The sequence below is a fragment of the Mastigoproctus giganteus genome, chromosome 12 (genome assembly GCF_048544385.1).
Source record: "Mastigoproctus giganteus isolate SK-2022 chromosome 12, ASM4854438v1, whole genome shotgun sequence".
Classification (NCBI taxonomy): Eukaryota; Metazoa; Arthropoda; class Arachnida; order Uropygi; family Thelyphonidae; genus Mastigoproctus; species Mastigoproctus giganteus.
The window spans coordinates 19,072,438-19,092,212 of record NC_143586.1 but is presented as its reverse complement, the minus strand read 5'-3'; positions in this window follow the sequence as shown (position 1 = coordinate 19,092,212).

Here is a 19,775-nt window from a genome sequence, read left to right as displayed (position 1 = left end):
CAACCCTGCCAACCTTTGTATCATCTGCAAACTTCGATATTAAGCTCGATATACCTTCATCAATATCATTGATGAATATAGAAAACAACAAGAGAGGTAATTTTTTACAAAAACATCAAGCACGAGTGGTATTAGAACATATAGTACTTAGTACCGTGCATGAGTTGAAGGTTGAGAAGATAAAAGAAGATACTTGTTGATATTAGACTTAAATAAATATTTTACATCTACAGAAAACGGAAGTTGAAGGAATAAATGAGGAAGGAGAAAAGTTGGTTCTGTGAGTTTGAAGTTGGACAGTAAAAGGATGTTGACTGCTCAATCAATCAGTGAAGACTACCATTTGTTCAAGAAGCAAGTTTTCTACTTTTATTCTGTTCTAAATCTAGTTTTGGCTGATTGATAACTGGTTTACTGTTGTTGCGAGTTTTGTAGGAAGAATATTAGCCTGACGGTTTGGATGCAAGCCAATTTGCTATATTCAACTTTCTTATCTTGAACAGCCTTAGCACATTTATTGGAAAATCAAAGTTTAAATAATGGACACATTTTAAGGTGAAGTGTGGAATAAAGGATTCCATCTCTACAAGATAATAGATAATTTCACTGACACGATCTGAGCAAACGTTGGCATCAGAAGATTTGAAACAGTAATCCGACCAAGGAAAAGAAGAAAAGAAATCTCGCAGGTCATCCCATTTTGCATTCTTGTAATGCCAAACAATACGAGATTGACACTAAGTTGTTGTCTAAGGTGCCTAGAGGACCACTCACCTTGTACTTAGAAGGCCTGTTTGTAAGGAAAAGATCAAGCATGTTTGCTGTGTGGTTGGCATTGTCTGGTATTCTGGTAGATAAATGAACCATCTGTGCGAGGTCATTAGTAATTGCAAAAGCCTCAGCTTCTAGACCAGCTGGGTCTGTGTGTATAGAAATCGGAAGCCAGATGGAGTTGTCATTAAAATCACCAAGGAAAATTACCTCACTGTCAGGAAAGTTGGACTGGAGAAAATCAAGTTGCAAAGTGAAGTCAAGAAGTTACAAGTGATTAATTCAAAGAATTCCAAATGATTTGAAGTGGAGTTGGACGACAGATGCAACAGATGAATTTTACAGAATGTAGTAGAGCGGTTTTAAGCCAGAGAAGATCGAAAAGAGAAATTTCCAAATTACTAAGTCTCTGACAGGGATCGGAACTGACATATGCACAAGTACCACCTTTGCAACGAGAGGAATCATCTAGTGCATAATTTGTACAACTGTGATAGCAGTGGTTGAATCAACCGATAACTGAGATTCTGTCAAAAAACGTTCGTGGGGTTTGGCAGACCGTGTGTGGAAATAAAATCAGTGAGATTGGAACTGAGACCATGTATATTTGGGAAATGAAGGAGGAAGTGTTTGGGAGGTTTAGTCACATATTAGTTTGACCATTTATGACTGGGGAGGCATGTTGAATGAAGCAATGAAAATTTTGGATATGGTGTACACATGGCAAGAATACCAGTTCTTTGACATAACGTCACCTCGACAATACTTCCTCCCCCGCATATACACAACTCGGTCTCCCTCCAGTCACTATCTGGCAGAGTAGAGGCAGCGAGATTATTCACTAACTGTTCCAGAAGCCTCCTAGAGAATTACCAACGGGTTCGGTGTGGTGGACTTTCTAGCGGCCAGCCTGCGAACACTGATTTAGAGCTGTACCCTCGAAATGTAAGGAAGGTTGAATCTCGCCATGATGTCCATTATAACTACAAAAGACATCAATCATACAGCATGATGGAAGAGGTGAGGGACTGCCTGAGCTCTGCCCTGGAGACTAAACATAGGTTCCACTACTTCATACCTCCTATATGCAAACCGGTGGTATTGCACCGGTTGATGACAGAAGGACGGCGTTCCTACGTGTTCTGTGGACGCCACACCTTGATCCCCTGCTTATGCTGGTTCGCACCTGGGTAGTTACCTCCAGTATACTAGGTGCCGTATTTCAGGACTTGCACATGGGGAGGGGGTTACTAACAGTCCTACTATAGTGAGGGTGCAAGCAGAGGATTTGGCTGCTATAGAAGGACTGGACTTTGCCCAAATTCGGTCCACTTGACTTGAGTGTCACCTGAATATCAGTTCCATCAGCGTTTTAAATTCACAGATAGTAAGCCCAGCTCGACATACATGAGAGAATGCCTGTGACAGCCTGAAGGACCACATACTATAAGGAGAAATATTCTTGGTTGTTCTCTTTGCGACTCTTCTTGCCTCATTTGAAGACTTGGATGCAAAACATAATAATTTTTACATCATATACTTGGATTTCAGGAAAGCTTTTGACACTGTTGTGCATGGAAGATTACTGTACAAATAGGAGCAGTATGGTATTAACGGCAAGTTGTTACAATGGATAAAAGGGTGGTCGAGTGACTAATGTTATTAGTGGAGTCCCACAGGGTTCGGTGTGGGCCCACTGTTGTTTTGTATATTTATTAATGATATTGATGAAGGTAGATATAGCTTAATATCGAAATTTGCAGATAATACAAAGTTTGGCAGGGTTGTTAATGACAGTAATTGCAGTGTGCTACTGCAGCAGGATGTAGAAAATTTGGGAAGATGGGCTGAGAAGTGGCAACTGAAGTTTAACCTTGACAAATGCAAAGTACTGTATATGGGTAGAAGTAACCCCAGAGAAACGTACCAACTGTGTGATACTACACTTAAGGTGGTAGAAAATGAAAAAGACCTTTGAGTAATTGTGCAGTCAGATATGAAGTTTTCTGAGCAATGCAGACAGGCTGCCAGGGCAGCTCATGGGGTTTTGTTAATGATATATAGGAATTTTGCTAGCAGGGAAAAGGAGGTGATTATCCCTCTGTATAAGGCAATGGTCAGGCCACGCCTTGAGTACTGCGTACAGGTCTGGAGGCCTCATTTTAGGAAGGATGTAGATTTACTTGAGCATGTACAGAGAAGGGAAATAAGATTGGTGAGGAGAACGAAGGGGTCCTCTTACCAAGGGAGAGTCTCAAGTTCTGGAAATTGCAGTGGCTGGAGACTAGGCACTTGCGAGGTAATCCAATTGAGGTGTACAAGGCCTTGAATGGGTTGAGCATGCCGAATTCTTTCTGATGGTATTCTTCTGTTTGCTCAGATTATAAACCTGAGGGGTGATAAGTTTGCCTTTAGCTAAGGGGTGGTTGATTGCTGGAACAAACTGCCATCTGTCGTTGTAGAAGTCGATACCTTAAATGAATTCACGGAAGAACTGGATAAACTTTTAGAGGGAATGGATGTGTGAAATTGTCTTTTTTTTTTTTTTTTTTTTTTCGGCTGATGCTGCATAAGCTCAAATGCTTGCTTTCTTGCATCACATGCCTCTATTACTACTCAATTTGATTCTCCACAGTAATAATCAGATTCAATAATGAAAAATACCCGGAATTCATTGCCCTGTAACTAAATTATTCCAAATAAGCTTAATTTAGGAATATGTGAGCCTTCATTGTTCCGAAGTGTAAATTATTGTCTTCTCCCACAGCGGGTCTTTTCGCATTTAAGGTTACCACAACTGCAACCCCACACAGTCGTAAATGTTTGTTGTATGGAACTTCCTCATGGATTTTTCATCGGTATTTTCATTAATTTTTTCTTATTTTAAAATAACAAAAATTTTTGTTGTGGTTGGGTAAAATTTAAATAAAACAGATGCCAATGGGGCAGTCTGTTTAATGAAAATAATTTGATTAATCTCCATTAGGCTATTCACCTAGACAGTAGAACCTTGGAAGGACACAATATGGAACCTAAAATTCTCCATTTAGAAGTAAAACAGGCTAAGAAAAAATGTAGATAAAATTAGCTAAGAAAACATCGGAAATAGAATTCTAACAGACCCAGATTCATGGGTAAACAAATTCTCCCTTTAAGTGCCATATCTGCGCATATTAAGGAGTGAAATTCCGTTTTACTGCCCTAGGAGCAAAAAAAATTCAATATGGAACTCCTCTATAAGTTCCTTCCATTGCAGGCAACTATCAGTTTTATGAGGGCAATAAATTATCCTTTTCAGATTTTATTAGAGCTATAAAAAGTGAAATTAAATATTAAACTACCTCTTTTTATGGCGCCGTGTATAAATTCGCTAAAAAAATGTATACTTCTTATAGAAAAAACTTGGCCAAAAGGCTTAAAAACAATACTGATTTAAATATATTGAAATTTAACTTCCCCCGAGGTGTGGCGTGCACGCATGGTCACGTGTGCCAAGTCTACAAACAAGATGGCGCACGTTGCTCAAACGATACAACTGTGGAATTTGTTTTCATTAAAAAAAAAAAAAAAAAAACTCATTCTGTCTACGTATTTGTAAGAAGATTATTTATTCGAAAATTATAATTCTAAAATGTATTTTAATTTAGATTTTCTAATTGTTAATATTCTAGTTAATATGCAAAGAATTAAAAATTATCTGACAAGGCAAAAAAAAAAGGAAGAAAAAAAAAACTCATTTCGCGAATTACTCCTCCAAATGACTTCATTAATGGTTAGTCAAATTATTTTTTAAAATTACGCTCATTAGTGTTAATCCAATAAAGAAAGTAATTACCGAAATACTGTAATTGGAATTCAAAATCTATTTACGAAAATGTTTAACGCTTTTAATGTTTCAAATTCCATTAATTTTCGTGCAAACACAATAATGGATTAAATGTCATTCTTCAAAGAGCGCCCTCTGCGTAAAAATTCCAAAAGTGTAAAATATCATTAAATACCTGAAAAAATAATAAAATAATATATTTATTTTTTTAAATAATAAAATAAATGAAAGAAAATAATAAATTATTAAAATATCGTATTATCGAAGTTGTAATAATACTAGTAGCATGTAATAATACTAGTAGCGTCATTACAAAAGGTACTTTAGATATTTCTTTTTTTTTTTTTAAGCACTTAAAATATTTTTGGAGTTGTAGGGCCTTCCCCTAAGAAACGAAGGCATTCAGCGCTGAAGATAATACTTTATTTCTAAAAGTATCGTTGCCCATTTGTGTGGGGAGTTTATTTCCCCGCAGTGCTCAAGTTCTGAAGAGTAGAAATGGCCCATCGGTGTATTTTCAGATCTGTGGCTGATTGAAAATTCTGATGGAGTTTATATCGATCTATTTTTATGTCATATCTTAATGTACGACCTTTCTCTGCTGAGAATACCGATCAATTTTTCTTTTCTCTTTCTCACGATACTCGCTTCGCTAGTTTCTCTTTTCCGTTCTCATTTTCATTCCCTCTCTCTCTCTTTCCTTTTTCGCTGTTCATTTTGGCGACAGATCTTTCTCTTGACCGCTGTCAACATTTTAACAAAAAGCAGGTGCATCCCAAATGGGCCAACTGATCTCTATCTATCTTCCAAAGAAATGAAAATATCAGCGTATGGTTTCAGTAAATTGATATATCTTTCCCTTGAGATATGATTCTAAGAGAGAAAGAATGTATTTTTGTATAAAAAGAGAGAGAGGGAGAGGGAAAAATTCGCCACTAATGTTTCCATTACGAAAAATGCAATACCTACAGTACTGGCTCATTTAAGAAAGTGGATCTGACTTTATATGCAAAACCGAAAGACAGATTTTTATTTGATAAGTTAGTTTTTTTACCTTTCCCAACGAAGTTCTTAAATTGTATTCCCTCCATGTTTTCTTCCATTGCATATGTGTAGCTATTATTTTTATTTAAATTTGAAGAAGCTATACAGATGTGCATAGAAACTCACATTTGAAGCGTGTTGGAAAGTTTTTCTCGTGAGCTCAGTACCACCTTTGATGAATACAATGTTGCTCAATAAATTCAATTCAATGCCAGAAATCTGAATCGTTTGTGTATCCGAAACACAGGATCCCATCGACAGTCTACCATCGAAAAGGAGTCTACAGTACGTAGACTCCTTTTCTCATTGGGATTATTAGCACATCGTCCAAGAAAAAGAGCCACTTTTGACGCAAAAAATGAAAATCCAGCATCTAAAGTGGACACAAAGAGTTGGCCTGAGGATCGATGGAAATGTCTTATTTTCTCTGATGAGTCAAAATTCGACTTGCATGGTTCGGACGGCCAGCAGACTATTAGACGAAGAGGAGAATTTCATCCCGATTGTATCATCTCCACAGTGAAGCATTCAGCATCTCAAATGATATGGGGCTGTATTTCCTAAAAAACAGTTGGTCGTCTTGAATTTGTGAAGGCTACAGTGAATGCTGAGATGTAGAGGACATTCTTGAGACAAAATTACTACTCACAATTAGAGATCGCTATGAAGATGTTGCCATTGCATTTTTTTAAGGATAAATCTACTCCATGGCTTAGAACCAAAATCGGAAGTAAATAAATGTAATTTATTTCGCTGTCTTTACTGTCCACAGGCGCAAAAATAGTTGAAAGATAACTCAATTAGCGCAATAACATGGCCTGGAAACAGTACAGATCTCAATCCAATCGAAAATGGTTTGAACAAAATGGTTGTTTCAGTAATACCAAAGAACCATAAAACACTTAGCGATCTGTAGGAGACATTAATCCATGTTTGGTACGATGAGATTCCCCAGGAATATGTCCAGAACATCATCCAGTTGATGCCACGATGATGTACAGCAGTCAACAAAGCAAGAGGTGGGCCAACGAAATATCAGTGTGCATTTTGTTGTGTTTTCAGGTTATATAGCAGCAAAGTAATGAAAAAAAATCACTGCTTGCATAGAATTTTCGTGGTTATATGAACCATAAGTAACATGCTGTTATTTTGGAGAAAAGTACTTTTTATATTCACGAGCATAAAAGAAACTTTTTCTGCAATCAATTAATAGTTTAATATGCATATTGTTATTACTTATTTATGTTCTTTCAGCTATTTCTAAAAGCTATAACTGCCAGTATAAGGACAAACAACCTAAAAAACGAGGTGGCGCAATTTTTTTGAGCACTACTGTAATTATCAGTCTAAAGGACGCTGCAATATTTAAGGAAAACCACATAAAAATTTAATATAATTAAGAACCTAGTGGAAGAGGAAAGAAGATTGATATTATTAGATAAAATAATGTTTGCTTAAAATAATTTTTATAAATTATTCACCTCATTATGAAGCTCGATTAAAATTTTATTGTAATAGATATTGTAAAACGACTTGCTGCACTTAAGAAAGCAGCTCAAAGAATTTTTCTCAAAGTTTCTTATCACATAACCGCACTTTATTAACCCACATGGGCATCTTTGATAGCACGTTGAATGTCAAGACGGTAGCCAATTTCATTCCAAGTGTTTAGAAGCATCTCTTGAGAAATGGAAGGTGCTTTCTGTTGAATCCGGTCTTTTAACTTGATGATGTTAACTTTTTTTTACATAAACGTTGTCCTTTACGTAGCCCCAATCAAAGTTCTGAGGTAGATTTTCTGTTTGCTGGATAAAAAACCCGAATTCCGGGAGAAAAAACCATTTTACTCTCGCTTGAGACCAACCCAGTCACGTTGTGAAAAAGGCCCATAAAAATTGCTCACGTCATCGATGGGACTCGAACTCAAGTCTTTTCCACCCTGTGTGGGGAGGACGGTGATTCTACCAGCTATGCTTCCCACGAGGGCTATCCAAGAAGCGAGGAGGCCATGGATTAGGACCATCCTGATCGATCCATCGGTTGGGGAATTTTTTATTGAAGAAATCGCGCAAATGGAAGCTCCAGCGTGGTGATGTCCCATCTTGCTGATAGAACACATGTGGCTGCATATCTTCCAGCTGAGGTACAGCAACCAATCAAGGTAATTTGTGGAGTTCACAGTGTGTTTTCGTGAAAAAAAAAAGGCCTAATCACCAGGCCGAAGGATAGTGCGCATCATTACTTGGGACTATCACGCACTTGTTCATGAACTGAGTGGGGATTTTCAGATCCTGATATGCAACAATCAGACAAGTGGAAAATCGCTTGATTACTGAAAACGAAATTTTACAGGAAGTGTTCAATAAAATTTCAATTTCTTGGGAATCACCCAGTGCAATGTTTTCTCGCTGAACTTGCAGCTGCAGACTTACCCTGGGGATAAATTTTGTGGGACTTCGGATAAACACTTCTTGAATTTCAGAAACTTTATGTGCAGATACACTAGGCCTACCTGCTCATATCTGGTGAAGCAGCACACTGCCAGTTTCTTGAAACTGTTTCAATCTCGTTGATTGTTCCGTAGGTGGATTTTTCTAGAATTTCTGTTGAAGATTTGGTGTCCCACAGCCACAAAACGCGCATTGCTTTCTTCTGCACCGTCGCCATTTTAATGATATCGCAATGCTTGCTGGGATCAAGGCGCATGAGGAAAAACTCATTGAGTTGCTTTGATAATTGCAACAAACCATTTTAAGGTACTATTAGATTAAAATTTTAATCGAGCTTCATAATCAGGTCAATAAATATAACCATAGATCTATGTTAAAGCAGTGTACATATATAAGTCTTCGATCTGGAACAAATAGCTTTTGAGATCTCCTATACATTTTCAACGTCTGTGTACATATTGCATTCTTCAATCTTCAACAAGCCATAGTTCCCTGAGGACTGATGTTTTTGTTAACGTTTCAGTACCTTATAAACTTTATACACGGTTATCTGGAGACTGTTAAACTTGGCCGTAAGAAAAGAACTTCTTTGATATCTTGTTTACTAAATCCCCCAATTTCTTCTCGAAGAATTCTTCCTTGGCCAAAAATCGAGACAGTAAATTGCCGAAGAAGGGGAGGAGGAAATGGCCTAGATTAGCCGTGATTTACATGGAAACGAAAAATCACCAACTCTCTAGACAGAACTATAGATCATCCACGCTTTTGTTACATTTACCACACAAGAAAAGATTTCATCTAGCCTGAAGGTACTTCTGATGGTGTTATATTTGGGGAAATATTGCTTCGGCTCCAGTTACAAAATTCAATGAGATGGCGTTCTTCTCAATTTCTTTCTTTACAAATGGGAAGGAGGTTTTTGTGAACCCTAAATCATTTTTTCTCTTATTTACATATTAAAGTAGTAAACAGTAATGAACGTCCCAACTGAAAACCTCTAAGCTATCTTACAATCTGTTTGAGTGAATGAAAAAAAAAAAAAAAAAAAAAAAAAAACACTATTTTCACGCGAATTGGTTTAAATTGCTCATTATAGATAAGAATTTTTATAAGTGCGTGCAGAAAAAAATTCTTTGTCATTTTAAAATAAAGATTTACTAACTGTGTCATACCACGCTTGTTACCAGAGGTTTACTTAAAAAAAAAAAAAAAAAAAAAAAGGCTTAGCTAAGCCTTTTATTAACAATACAAAATTCCATTATTAAAAGTAATAAACTTCAGATTTTTGAAGTCTAATACTCTTACAGGAGGAAAAACGCAGCATATAAGACTCAAAAGTTGCCGTTTGCATCTTATTAGCATTTTTTTTTAAAACCTAAACTGAAAAAAGTTTATTTAAAAAAATAAAAGGCTTAGCTAAGCCTTTTATTAACAATACAAAATTGTATTATTAAACACATCGAGATCGTGACCCCATAAGAAAAATATTAAAGCTTCCGAAAACGAAGAAATAATAGAAAGATTGAAGGATATTGTAAACATCTGGGCAGCAGACAATGTTTGAAAAACATATTGCGTACTTTATTTTGTTATTATTATTATTTTTTTTTTTTATTAAGACTTCCTATCTGTTGTATGTCAGAACAGTTCCGTATCTCTGACAAGAGCCCACCCTATTTGAAAACATAAACCAAGACTGGCAGACGTACATGTAAAAGTTATCGATTTGGTTCACGTAACGATAAACAGGAGTTGCATTGTTGATATTTACATGTAGCGCTCGTGAAGTGGAATGCCAAAAGACACGAATCGTTTGTTTTCTTTTGGAAACCATCAAATTCATTGATGAAATGTGCACGTGACGAGATTTTTATCTTATTTGTTAAAAAGAGTAATAGACAGACGATTTTAATACAAAATTATGTTAGATACGAAAAATGTTTGTTCTGGTAAAAAGAGATCACAGTTTTACTAATTAGATTTAAATTTAAACTCTTAATTAATACCTTACAAGAGCTCATCATATTTGAAAACATAATCCAAGACTGGCAGACGTACATGTAAAAGTTATTGACTTGGCTCACGTGACAATAAACAGTTGTATTGTTGATATTTACACGTACAGCTGTTGAAGTGGAATGCCAAAAGACATAAATTGTCTATTTCCTTTTGGACTTTTTTTTTTTTTTTTATCTTATTTGTTAAAAGAGTAATAAGCAGACGATTTTAATACAAAATTCTGTTCTTGTTTATTCTGGTAAAAGCGATCACAGTTTTACTAATGAGATTTAAATTTAAAGTCTAATTTATATCTAACAAGAGATCACCCTATTCGAAAATATAAACGAAGACTGGCAGACGTACATATAAAATTATCGACTTGGCTCACGTGACAAAAACGAGTTGCATTGTTGATATTCGCATGCAGAGCTCGTGAAGCGAATGCCAAAAGACACTCGTTGTTTGTCTCCTTTTGTGCAACCATAAAATTCATTGTTGAAATGTACACGTAACAGCAGGTTTTTATCTTATTTGTTAAAAGAATAATAAGCAGACGATTTTAATACAAGATTATGTTAACCAGAAATTTATTTTATTTATTGTTTTTTTTCTGTTCTGGTAAAAGAGATCACAGTTTTACTAATTAGAATTGAATTTAAACTCTAATTTATATCTGACAAGAGATCACTCTGAAAACATAAACCAAGACTGGCAGACGTACATATAAAGTTATCGACTTGGCTCACGGGACAAAAACAGGAGTTAATTGTTGATATTTAAATATAGAGCTTTTCAAGTGAATGCCAAAAGACACGAGTTGTTTGTCTCCTTTTGTGCAACCATAAAATTCATTGTTGACATGTACACGTGACTGGAGTTTTTTTATGTTATTTATTAAAAAGAGTAATAAGCAGACGATTTTAATACAAAATTATGTTAACTTGAAATTTATTTTTGTTATTTCTGTTCTGTTAAAGAGATCACAATTTTGCTAATTAGATTTGAATTTAAACTGTTAATTAATATCTGACAAGAGCTCACCCTATTCGAAACATAATCCAAGACTGGCAGACGTACATATAATTGGTTCACGTGACAATAAACAGAAGTTGTGTTGTTGATATTTACATGTAGAGCTCGTGAATTGGAATGCCAAAAGACATTGGTTGTTTGTTTTCTTTTGGACAACCACAGAATTCATTGTTGAAATGTACACGTGACTGGCGTTTTTTTATATTTTATTTGTTAAAAGAGTAATAAGCAGACGATTTTAATAAAAAATTATGTTCTGTTCTGGTAAAAGAGATCACAGTTTTACTAATTATATTTAAATTTAAACTTTTAATTAATATCTGACAAGAGCTCATCCTATTGGAAAAGATAAACCAAGACTGGCAGACGTACATGTAAAAGTATTGACTTGGCTCACGTGACAAAAACACGAGTTTCATTGTTGATATTTACACGTAGAGCTGTTGAAGTGAATGCCAAAAGACACGAGTTGTGGGCAACCATAAAAATCATTATTGAAATGTACACGTGGGTTTTTATCTTATTTGTTAAAAGAGTAATAAGCAGACGATTTTAATACAAAATTATGTTAACCGGAAATTTATGTTTCTTTTTTTCTGTTCTGGTAAAAGAGATCATAGTTTTACTAATTAGATTTGAATTTAAACTCTCCAAACAGTCTTTTTTTTTTTTTTTTTATCTTTCCATCTTCATAGCTAGCATAAATGAACTTTTTGTATAATAACAAGTTTAGGCTGTCCTAAAAAAAGTTGAGTTTCTCAGAGAAGGAAAAAGAAAAGGACTGTCATTTGCAGCAAGTCCGAATGATGCCACCGGTGCATTTTATTTGTCCATCGCTGCAAGAATAACAGAAATGACTTTAAGAAAAATATTTTGTTATAAAAAGCCAGCAGATGGCTTAATTTCCATTATATTCTCATCAGGGAGAGATTTAATAGCAACTAATTACGTTTCCTATTCATGCTTCGGTATGGATTAAGAACTGGAAAAAAAAAAAGCTGCGCATCCGCAAATTTTTGGATAAGTTATGTTAATTGAATTAGGTCATGCATGGATCGACTCACTCTCATTAGAGAGAGAGAGAAAATTAGTTACATATTCAGTGGAAATAAGAACCGATGCTCCGTGATAAAAATATTTGAAACTCAGCAGATATTTAGACGCAGACGCCATTTGTGCGCTTGCATTGTTTATCTGAACGTAAACCAGACATTAAGAAAAACAATTTTCTAATTTAAAATAATTATTAAATATTAGTAATGGCGTCAATTATAACGTTAAAAATGAATTTAAATCGATTAATTTAATGGTTAGCAGCAGAGATACATTACGCATGCGTAGGTTATTATGATGTAACGTAGGCGTCATTACGCATGCGTAGGTTGCTATTATCTAACTTCTCTATGGCGATTTCGGTAATGAAAATAAAACTTCTGTTATTGTTTGGGCATAGCCTCAACCAAGTAGATTACTTCCATTATGTCATAAAGAATATTCCTGATTCCGAAAACACAGGAACTAATTCATTTATTAATAAGTTAAGGTACGAAAATATAAACAACCGGAACTTTCGGAGCGATGTGCCCCTTCTTCAGCTACATGTACAAATATGTTACATATTAAATAATAATATAAGGGTGGGCGTGATCAGGTGTTAAACAGCGTGTACACTAGGTGGATGAGCGTTAAATGGAAAAGAACAATGTACGTACGTACATTGTTCTTTTCCATTTAAGGTATGTACGCGAGACGTATGCAGCGTTCGTCATATTGTAAAATAGCGGCCTCCATAATAGGGTGCATGGGTACACCTCCGTTACAGTTGAAGACTATTATATTTGGCTATGTGAAGCGCTTCAAGCCACGACTGTTGGCTTGAAGCGCTACACATTCAACGGTGTCGTCATCATGTCGCGGACTGAGGTCGTTCTGTTAAGACCAATAGTGTTCGGCAACAGCGGGGTGTTCGGAGTCAGCAGACTGGAGGGCTCTTTCGTGTTCCGAGACTCGATCTTGTAGCCTTCTTGCGGTTTTGCCCATGTAACAATCAGGGCATGTAAGAACCGCTACGTAAGAGGATTGGTGATTTCATCCTAGAGATAAATGATCGTAGTTTTCTACAGGATGGATTAGGTCACGAAACAGGCTCACGAGCTTGTAAATCGCACTTGTCTAGAATAGGGGTCTCCACTATTTTTACATAAAAGGACTAGCGTGCACCCAGGCATAAAAAATTAAATATATAAGTTTAATATATTTTTTTTTATTTATAAATCATTTACATGGAAAGCATTATATCTAAAATCACATATAATTTTAAAAGATCACAAATAAAAAAATACAAAACAAAATTAAGTTGAAGTTCCAAGTTCAAAATGCATGTACTTGAACGTGCATGATTGATAACATGATAAAACAAAGCCGCATGTTGAAATATTAAAAGAAACGTTTATTTATAATTTTTATTTTCAATTACGTTTCGAAAAACTAAAGGTTTCATAATCAATAAATATTGATTTATTGCGGATTATCTCGTGCACCCCACTTTGGAGACCATTGGTCTAGAATATGAGCTGGACAGGCACATCTTAAAAGGTCAGCTCTTCGAAATTTCCAACTGCCTGTCATCTATAGAACTAGAGTGGGTCCAAGTGTGGGTAAGCAAGGTGCATGTGGTACTAAGTAAATGGCTGGGAACATGTGCAGACCGGTAGTTTGTAAACCGGCCTGCACACATGGGTTTTCTATAAACCAAAGTTCTTAAACACGAGCCCACGCTTGTACCAAAACATCCAGAAAGGAGAGGATGTTGTTTGCTTCTAGTTCTATCGTAAACTGGATGAAGGATGACAGGGAGTTGAGGCGTTGCAGCAGATACGTGGATGATATTTTCGCAATTATCCTCCAGGGATCAGAAACCCAACTGCTTCAACACCCCAACTTCCTCATCCAGTTTACCATCGAACTAGAAGTAAACAATACCCTCTCCTTTCTGGATGTTTTGGTACATGTGGGCTCATGTAACTACCGCCAACGATCGTGGCTTGAAGCGCTACACATGGCCAAATGTAGTAGTGTCTTCAACCTTAACAGAGGTGTACGATGCTCTGTTTAACACTTATTTATATATATCACGTCCAGCTGAAGAAGGGACACATCGCCCCCAAAAGCTCCCATTGTAAGGTATTAGTTTCTGTGTTTACAAGCAGCAATATTCTTTACGATATTATGGAACCCGAGACCAAAATGTCTTTTTCTTTAATATTCTCATTATTTTAGATAACTTTAAACTTAGTAAGCAAGAAAAAAAGGTGCATTTTTAAATTTTTACTTATCTTGTAAAAGTTTAAAATATATCTCAATAATTAAAAATAAAATATTTTTTACATTTAAGTTTTCATTTACTTTTATAAATATACTTACAAATTATTTCTATGACGTCACTCAGCACTCCTGACCATTGCAAACGATAATACATTACCAGTTGTCAATTTTAATGGCTAGGAGCAGAGATACAAATTGCATGCATTGGTTATTATTATACAACATACGCTTCATTGCGTACGAGTAGGCTATATTGTGTAACATGCGTATCATTACGCATGCATGTTACTATTACCTGATCTCATCAAGAATTTAAAGCTTTTGATAATTTTAACAGGATTTATTATAAACGGATCATTCGAAGTTGGAAAGATCTCAACACTGACCCATTCTTCCTCTCAAACACAAAAAACTGATTGCCACGTGCACGAACTAGAAACTTATATCAGCCTTTCCCATACTTTGCACCTTCACCAGCTTTACAGACTAGTCCATTCCTACGCTAGGAGAAAGGGTGTTGCTAATGCTATGCCAATTCAGTGTATATATTGGCTTCCAGAACTTGAACAATATACCTCTGGTGTCCAAATTAAGAACTAAGGATCTAAGCTTCTTATTAATAAACGGCAGTAACTGAACGATTCTTGGAAAGACCAATACTATAAAGATTTTTATTTTGGGCAGTGTCTCCCTGTCCAACTGTCCAATATAAATTGGACAAACTGTCCAATTTATATTGGACAGTTTGTCCAATATAAATTTAATATTAAATTTATATTGGACAAAATAGTTAACTATCCACTCACCTAGCATTCGCCCTCTGGTGATGAAAATGAGTACTAAAATATTTTAAATAATTATTCTTAATGAAATTTATAGTTATAAATCTAAATAGTTGTATAAGTTGTTCAAATGTAAAAGAAATTATTTCCACCATATCACGTCGCCCTCTGCCGGTATAAACCAGTACTAAAATTTCAATTTTTAATTCGAAGTGAATCGATGATAAGAGGGGATGAAATCCAAGATCACGAATAGTAAAATTCAAAATTATTAATTGACAACTGTACCTTCATTCATTTATGCTCAGATAAAAAGATAGTGAAGTCGAATTGAAGGAATGTACGAATAACAGAGCAATGGTTGCTTCTTAAAATACACACTAAGATGAATCTCCTCTTTTAATGTACCGGTATCGACACCCAGTCAACAAAAAACAGGGTTCATTTGCACCTTTCTTTATAGAAATCGATCCACTTTTCTTTTATCTGCCACTCCATTAAGGTGTGTACCCCATTTCGCACGGAAGACTTGTTGCAAGCATCCAATATTGATCTTCGAACTCCATCTTTCATTTTCGCAGAAAAGAATAAATATCACTCTTCGTTTTCTTCTGAATGGAACGCTACTGCTAGCGATCTCAACATTTCTATCGAAACGTTAGAAGAAGAAGAAGAAGAAGAAGAAGAAGAAGAAGAAGAAGAAAAAAAAAGAAATGTTTCAATCTGTAGTGTAAAACTAATGAACTAACTCACTTCTATTATCAAACGTATTACTAATAGTAGCGGCCATTTTGAAACAGACAGTAGCTCCCTCTGGTGTCAATATACCATGAAGGAAATTTTAAAAAATATATTAAATAAAATTATTTAACGAACTAGCGAAGTACGTCATACGCCCTCTGGTGATGGAATTTGGTATTTTTTTTAAATGTTTATTCAAATTGTGGGCTAAATGCCAGTTAAAATTCAGTGGCGCGTGAACGAAGAATTTTTATAAATTTGGATTAACGCGTCAGTTGAATTTTAACTATTTATTATATGAATGAAAAGTTTATGACGTAGATTTGGTTGTAGCATTTTCTGGCAGAAAAGTGAATGCGATTCAGACGAGAGAACAATGTGATTGGTGGGAGGGTTGGATAATGGGAATATCAAAACTTGTGACAGTTCCTTGGTGTAAGTTTTCTTTTTGCCAACAATTTGTCATCCCTGGGAAGGCTGTAATTGTCACATTCATCGATAATGCGCGCCACTGTACTGGCACGACGTGTCCCACTCGCCGAAATGCGTCTTTGCGAGGAAGTGCCTCGTGCACACACACACGCATATACGGACCAGTTGATGAAGTCTGTCAGCAAACACATCTCCGTTTCCATGGCACCGTTTCAATCTTCGTTCTTTTAATTCGTTTCTTTCTTTTTATTCGCTTTGCAAATTGTGCAAAAGTAACGTCCACTTTATGAGAGCGTGACATGGAAACGTGCTAATCTACCGTCTGATGTGACAATTTGGTCAAATTCCTTCTTTTCGATTCATTTGGAGAGACAGACAGAGGCATGAATGAGAAGAGAAATCTAAGGAAGTGTAAGAAAAGTATCTTTATAAAGAAAAAAAATGTATAATGAGAAGGAAGAAAATAAATAGAGCAGATGACGAAAACAACATTGAACGTTACAATAGGAATGACAGAGAGAAAATAGGAAATTTGAGAGAGAGAGAGAGAGAGAGAGAGAGAGAGAGAGAGAGAGAGAGAAGGTAGAATAGTAAGAGAGATAGAGCGATAGAGTGGAGAGAGAAGAAGTAGAACAATAAGAAAGATCAGAGAGAGAGACAAGAAAGACGAGCTTGAACAGTAAGATAGAAATAGATTAAGAGAGAGAGAGACAGACAGACAGAAATAGTGAGAAGAAAGAAGAGCTTGAATAGTATGACAGAGAGAGAAATAAAGAAAGAAGAAAGAAGAGCTTGAATAGTATGACAGAGAGAGAGAGAGAGAGAGAGAGAGAAGAAAGAAGAGCTTGAATAGTATGAGATATATATATATAGAGAGAGAGAGAAGAGCTTGAATAGTATGAGAGATAGATAGATAGAGAGGGAGAGAGAGAAAAAGAGACAGACAGACAGAAACAGTGAGCAGAAAGAAGAGCTTGAATAGTATGAGAGAGAGAATAAGAGAGAGAGAAATAAAGAAAGAAGAAAGAAGAGCTTGAATAGTATGAGAGAGAGAGAGAGAGAGAGAGAGAGAGAGAGAGAAGAGCTTGAATAGTATGAGAGATAGATAGATAGAGAGGGAGAGAGAAAGAGACAGACAGACAGAAATAGTGAGAAGAAAGAAGAGCTTGAATAGTATGACAGAGAGAGAATAAGAGAGAGAGAGAAATAAAGAAAGAAAGAAGAAAGAAGAGCTTGAATAGTATGAGAGAGAAAGAGAGAGAGAGAGAGAGACAGACAGACAGACAGAAATAGTGAGAAGAAAGAAGAGCTTGAATAGTATGAGAGAGAGAGAGAGAAGAAAGAAGAGCTTGAATAGTATGACAGAGAGAGAGAGAGAGAGAGAGAGAAGAAAGAAGAGCTTGAATAGTATGAGAGAGAGAGAAAATAAATAAGAGCTAGTACAGTAAGAGAGTGAGAATAAGGAAATAAATGTACTATTAGTACTGTAAAGAGATTTTCCTTTCAATAATTGGAAATTTCCGAACCGGGTGCAGCTACTGCTGATGCTGATCGACATTGTGACGTCACCGGGATGTCAGCACACGCATTGTTTTTCTCAAAGAGGAGGCGATTACTTTTAGCCAGGATAAAGAAGTGAGGACGACACGTGCTCAAGCACGTTTTATGCTTCCCCTCAGAACTCGCCATTTTCATAAGGTTGCCGGAGTGCGCGTGCCGAACAAGCTTCGATACAATTTCTCATCCACTTGCCGACTGTTGCCCTCCCCCCTGTCAACCCGCTGGTATCGCTCCCCGACAGTCTCAGAGGCGACGTATTTTCGCTGCCGCAACAGAGCTGCTGGCTGTTCCGTAGATTTAGTGGTGGTAATACAATCCCCCCGGCATGCCAAAGGGACCACGTGCCGACAGTTCGCTTCTATTTACTTTCACTTTGCCGTAAAGCGTCGAGAGAGTTGCCGAACTCGCGCTCTCCGCGGATCCCTTTGGAGTACGGAAAACGTTCCAAGTAATTTTCCAAAGTTATGATACTCCAGCTTCATTCGTCCAAGTCACGTGGTTGCTTATCTTAAGGGGAAGGCCCCTTAGGAGTACGATGAAAGAATACTTTGACCATTAACCTTCGAGCGCAAAGTCCCAAACCTGGCTGTTGCAAGCAAACAGACTTCCTCTTAAGATGAAATCCATCCCCTCTCTCTCTCCCTACCCATGAAAAATGGATTCTACCAGTTACTTCTAGCGATTCCAATAACTGGAACTTAATACCAGTTTAATGGAATCAGTCCAGATACAGTTACTTAAATATCGACTTCTTAATTTGGGCAGCTATGTACTAGTTAAAGAAAATAATCAAAAATAATTCGATCTTTGGAACCCCCCACCCCCCACCCCAAGTGTTAAAGAGCCCATATACACATTAACGCTAAATTTAGAAACATCTCTAGTTAACTATTCATAAAAACACGAACTCCATTTAAGCCCCGTGATAAATTCCACCTCATAAAACCAGTTATTTATGGGAGGTGTTGTTTTAGAGCGCCCCAAATAAGGAAAAAAAAAAAAAAATTAAAAACTTCCACCCGTAATGGATATATAATGGCGCGTATCTTACAGATAAAGTTGATATTCCTCGATGTTTTCTTTTTCTTCTCAATTGTTCCTACTCTAATGAACTGCCTCGTTTGATGATACTTGTTAAGAATATTTTCTTATCTCCAACTTTTAAAACACATTTAGTAGGAGATTTAACTGCCCTTTTCGAAATAAAATCATTTTTATGCGATTTTGTAATTATCTACTTGCTTGAATATGCGGAAATAATCTTTAAGAAACTTAAAGAATATTGGTTATCTTACGTCATCTCTTCCAATAATAAGCAAAGTTTGCTTTTAAAAAAATGCTAAATTTCATTTATAATCTTAGTTAATATTAGAAACGAAAGAGGGCGCTAAATAGTGATATTTATGATACCCTCCAGCGACGGTTGTAAGCTTACCAAAATCTTTGAAATTTTGCTATATTACTTAATACTGATGTTATAAATACATATATTATTAATAAATCAATTGAATTATATAAGACAATGTAAATAGTTTATGGTAATGATTTTATTTATCTAAAACTTTCAGTTGTGAATAAATATTTAAAACGATTTTCTTGGATATTTTAATTAAGAGCTCCTGCTTTATAGTGATTTTAAGTAGTTTTTAAATGGCATCTTTATAAAATCTATGTATTGGCATGTTCCATAGATGACTATCAAGCAACTCAGATGGTTTTTATGAAGTCTTCATCAAGATAAGTACTATTTATTTAAGCTTAAACTTTTAGTCTGCAACGTTAGTATCTGAGCCTTTGTTTAGCATAGCTACA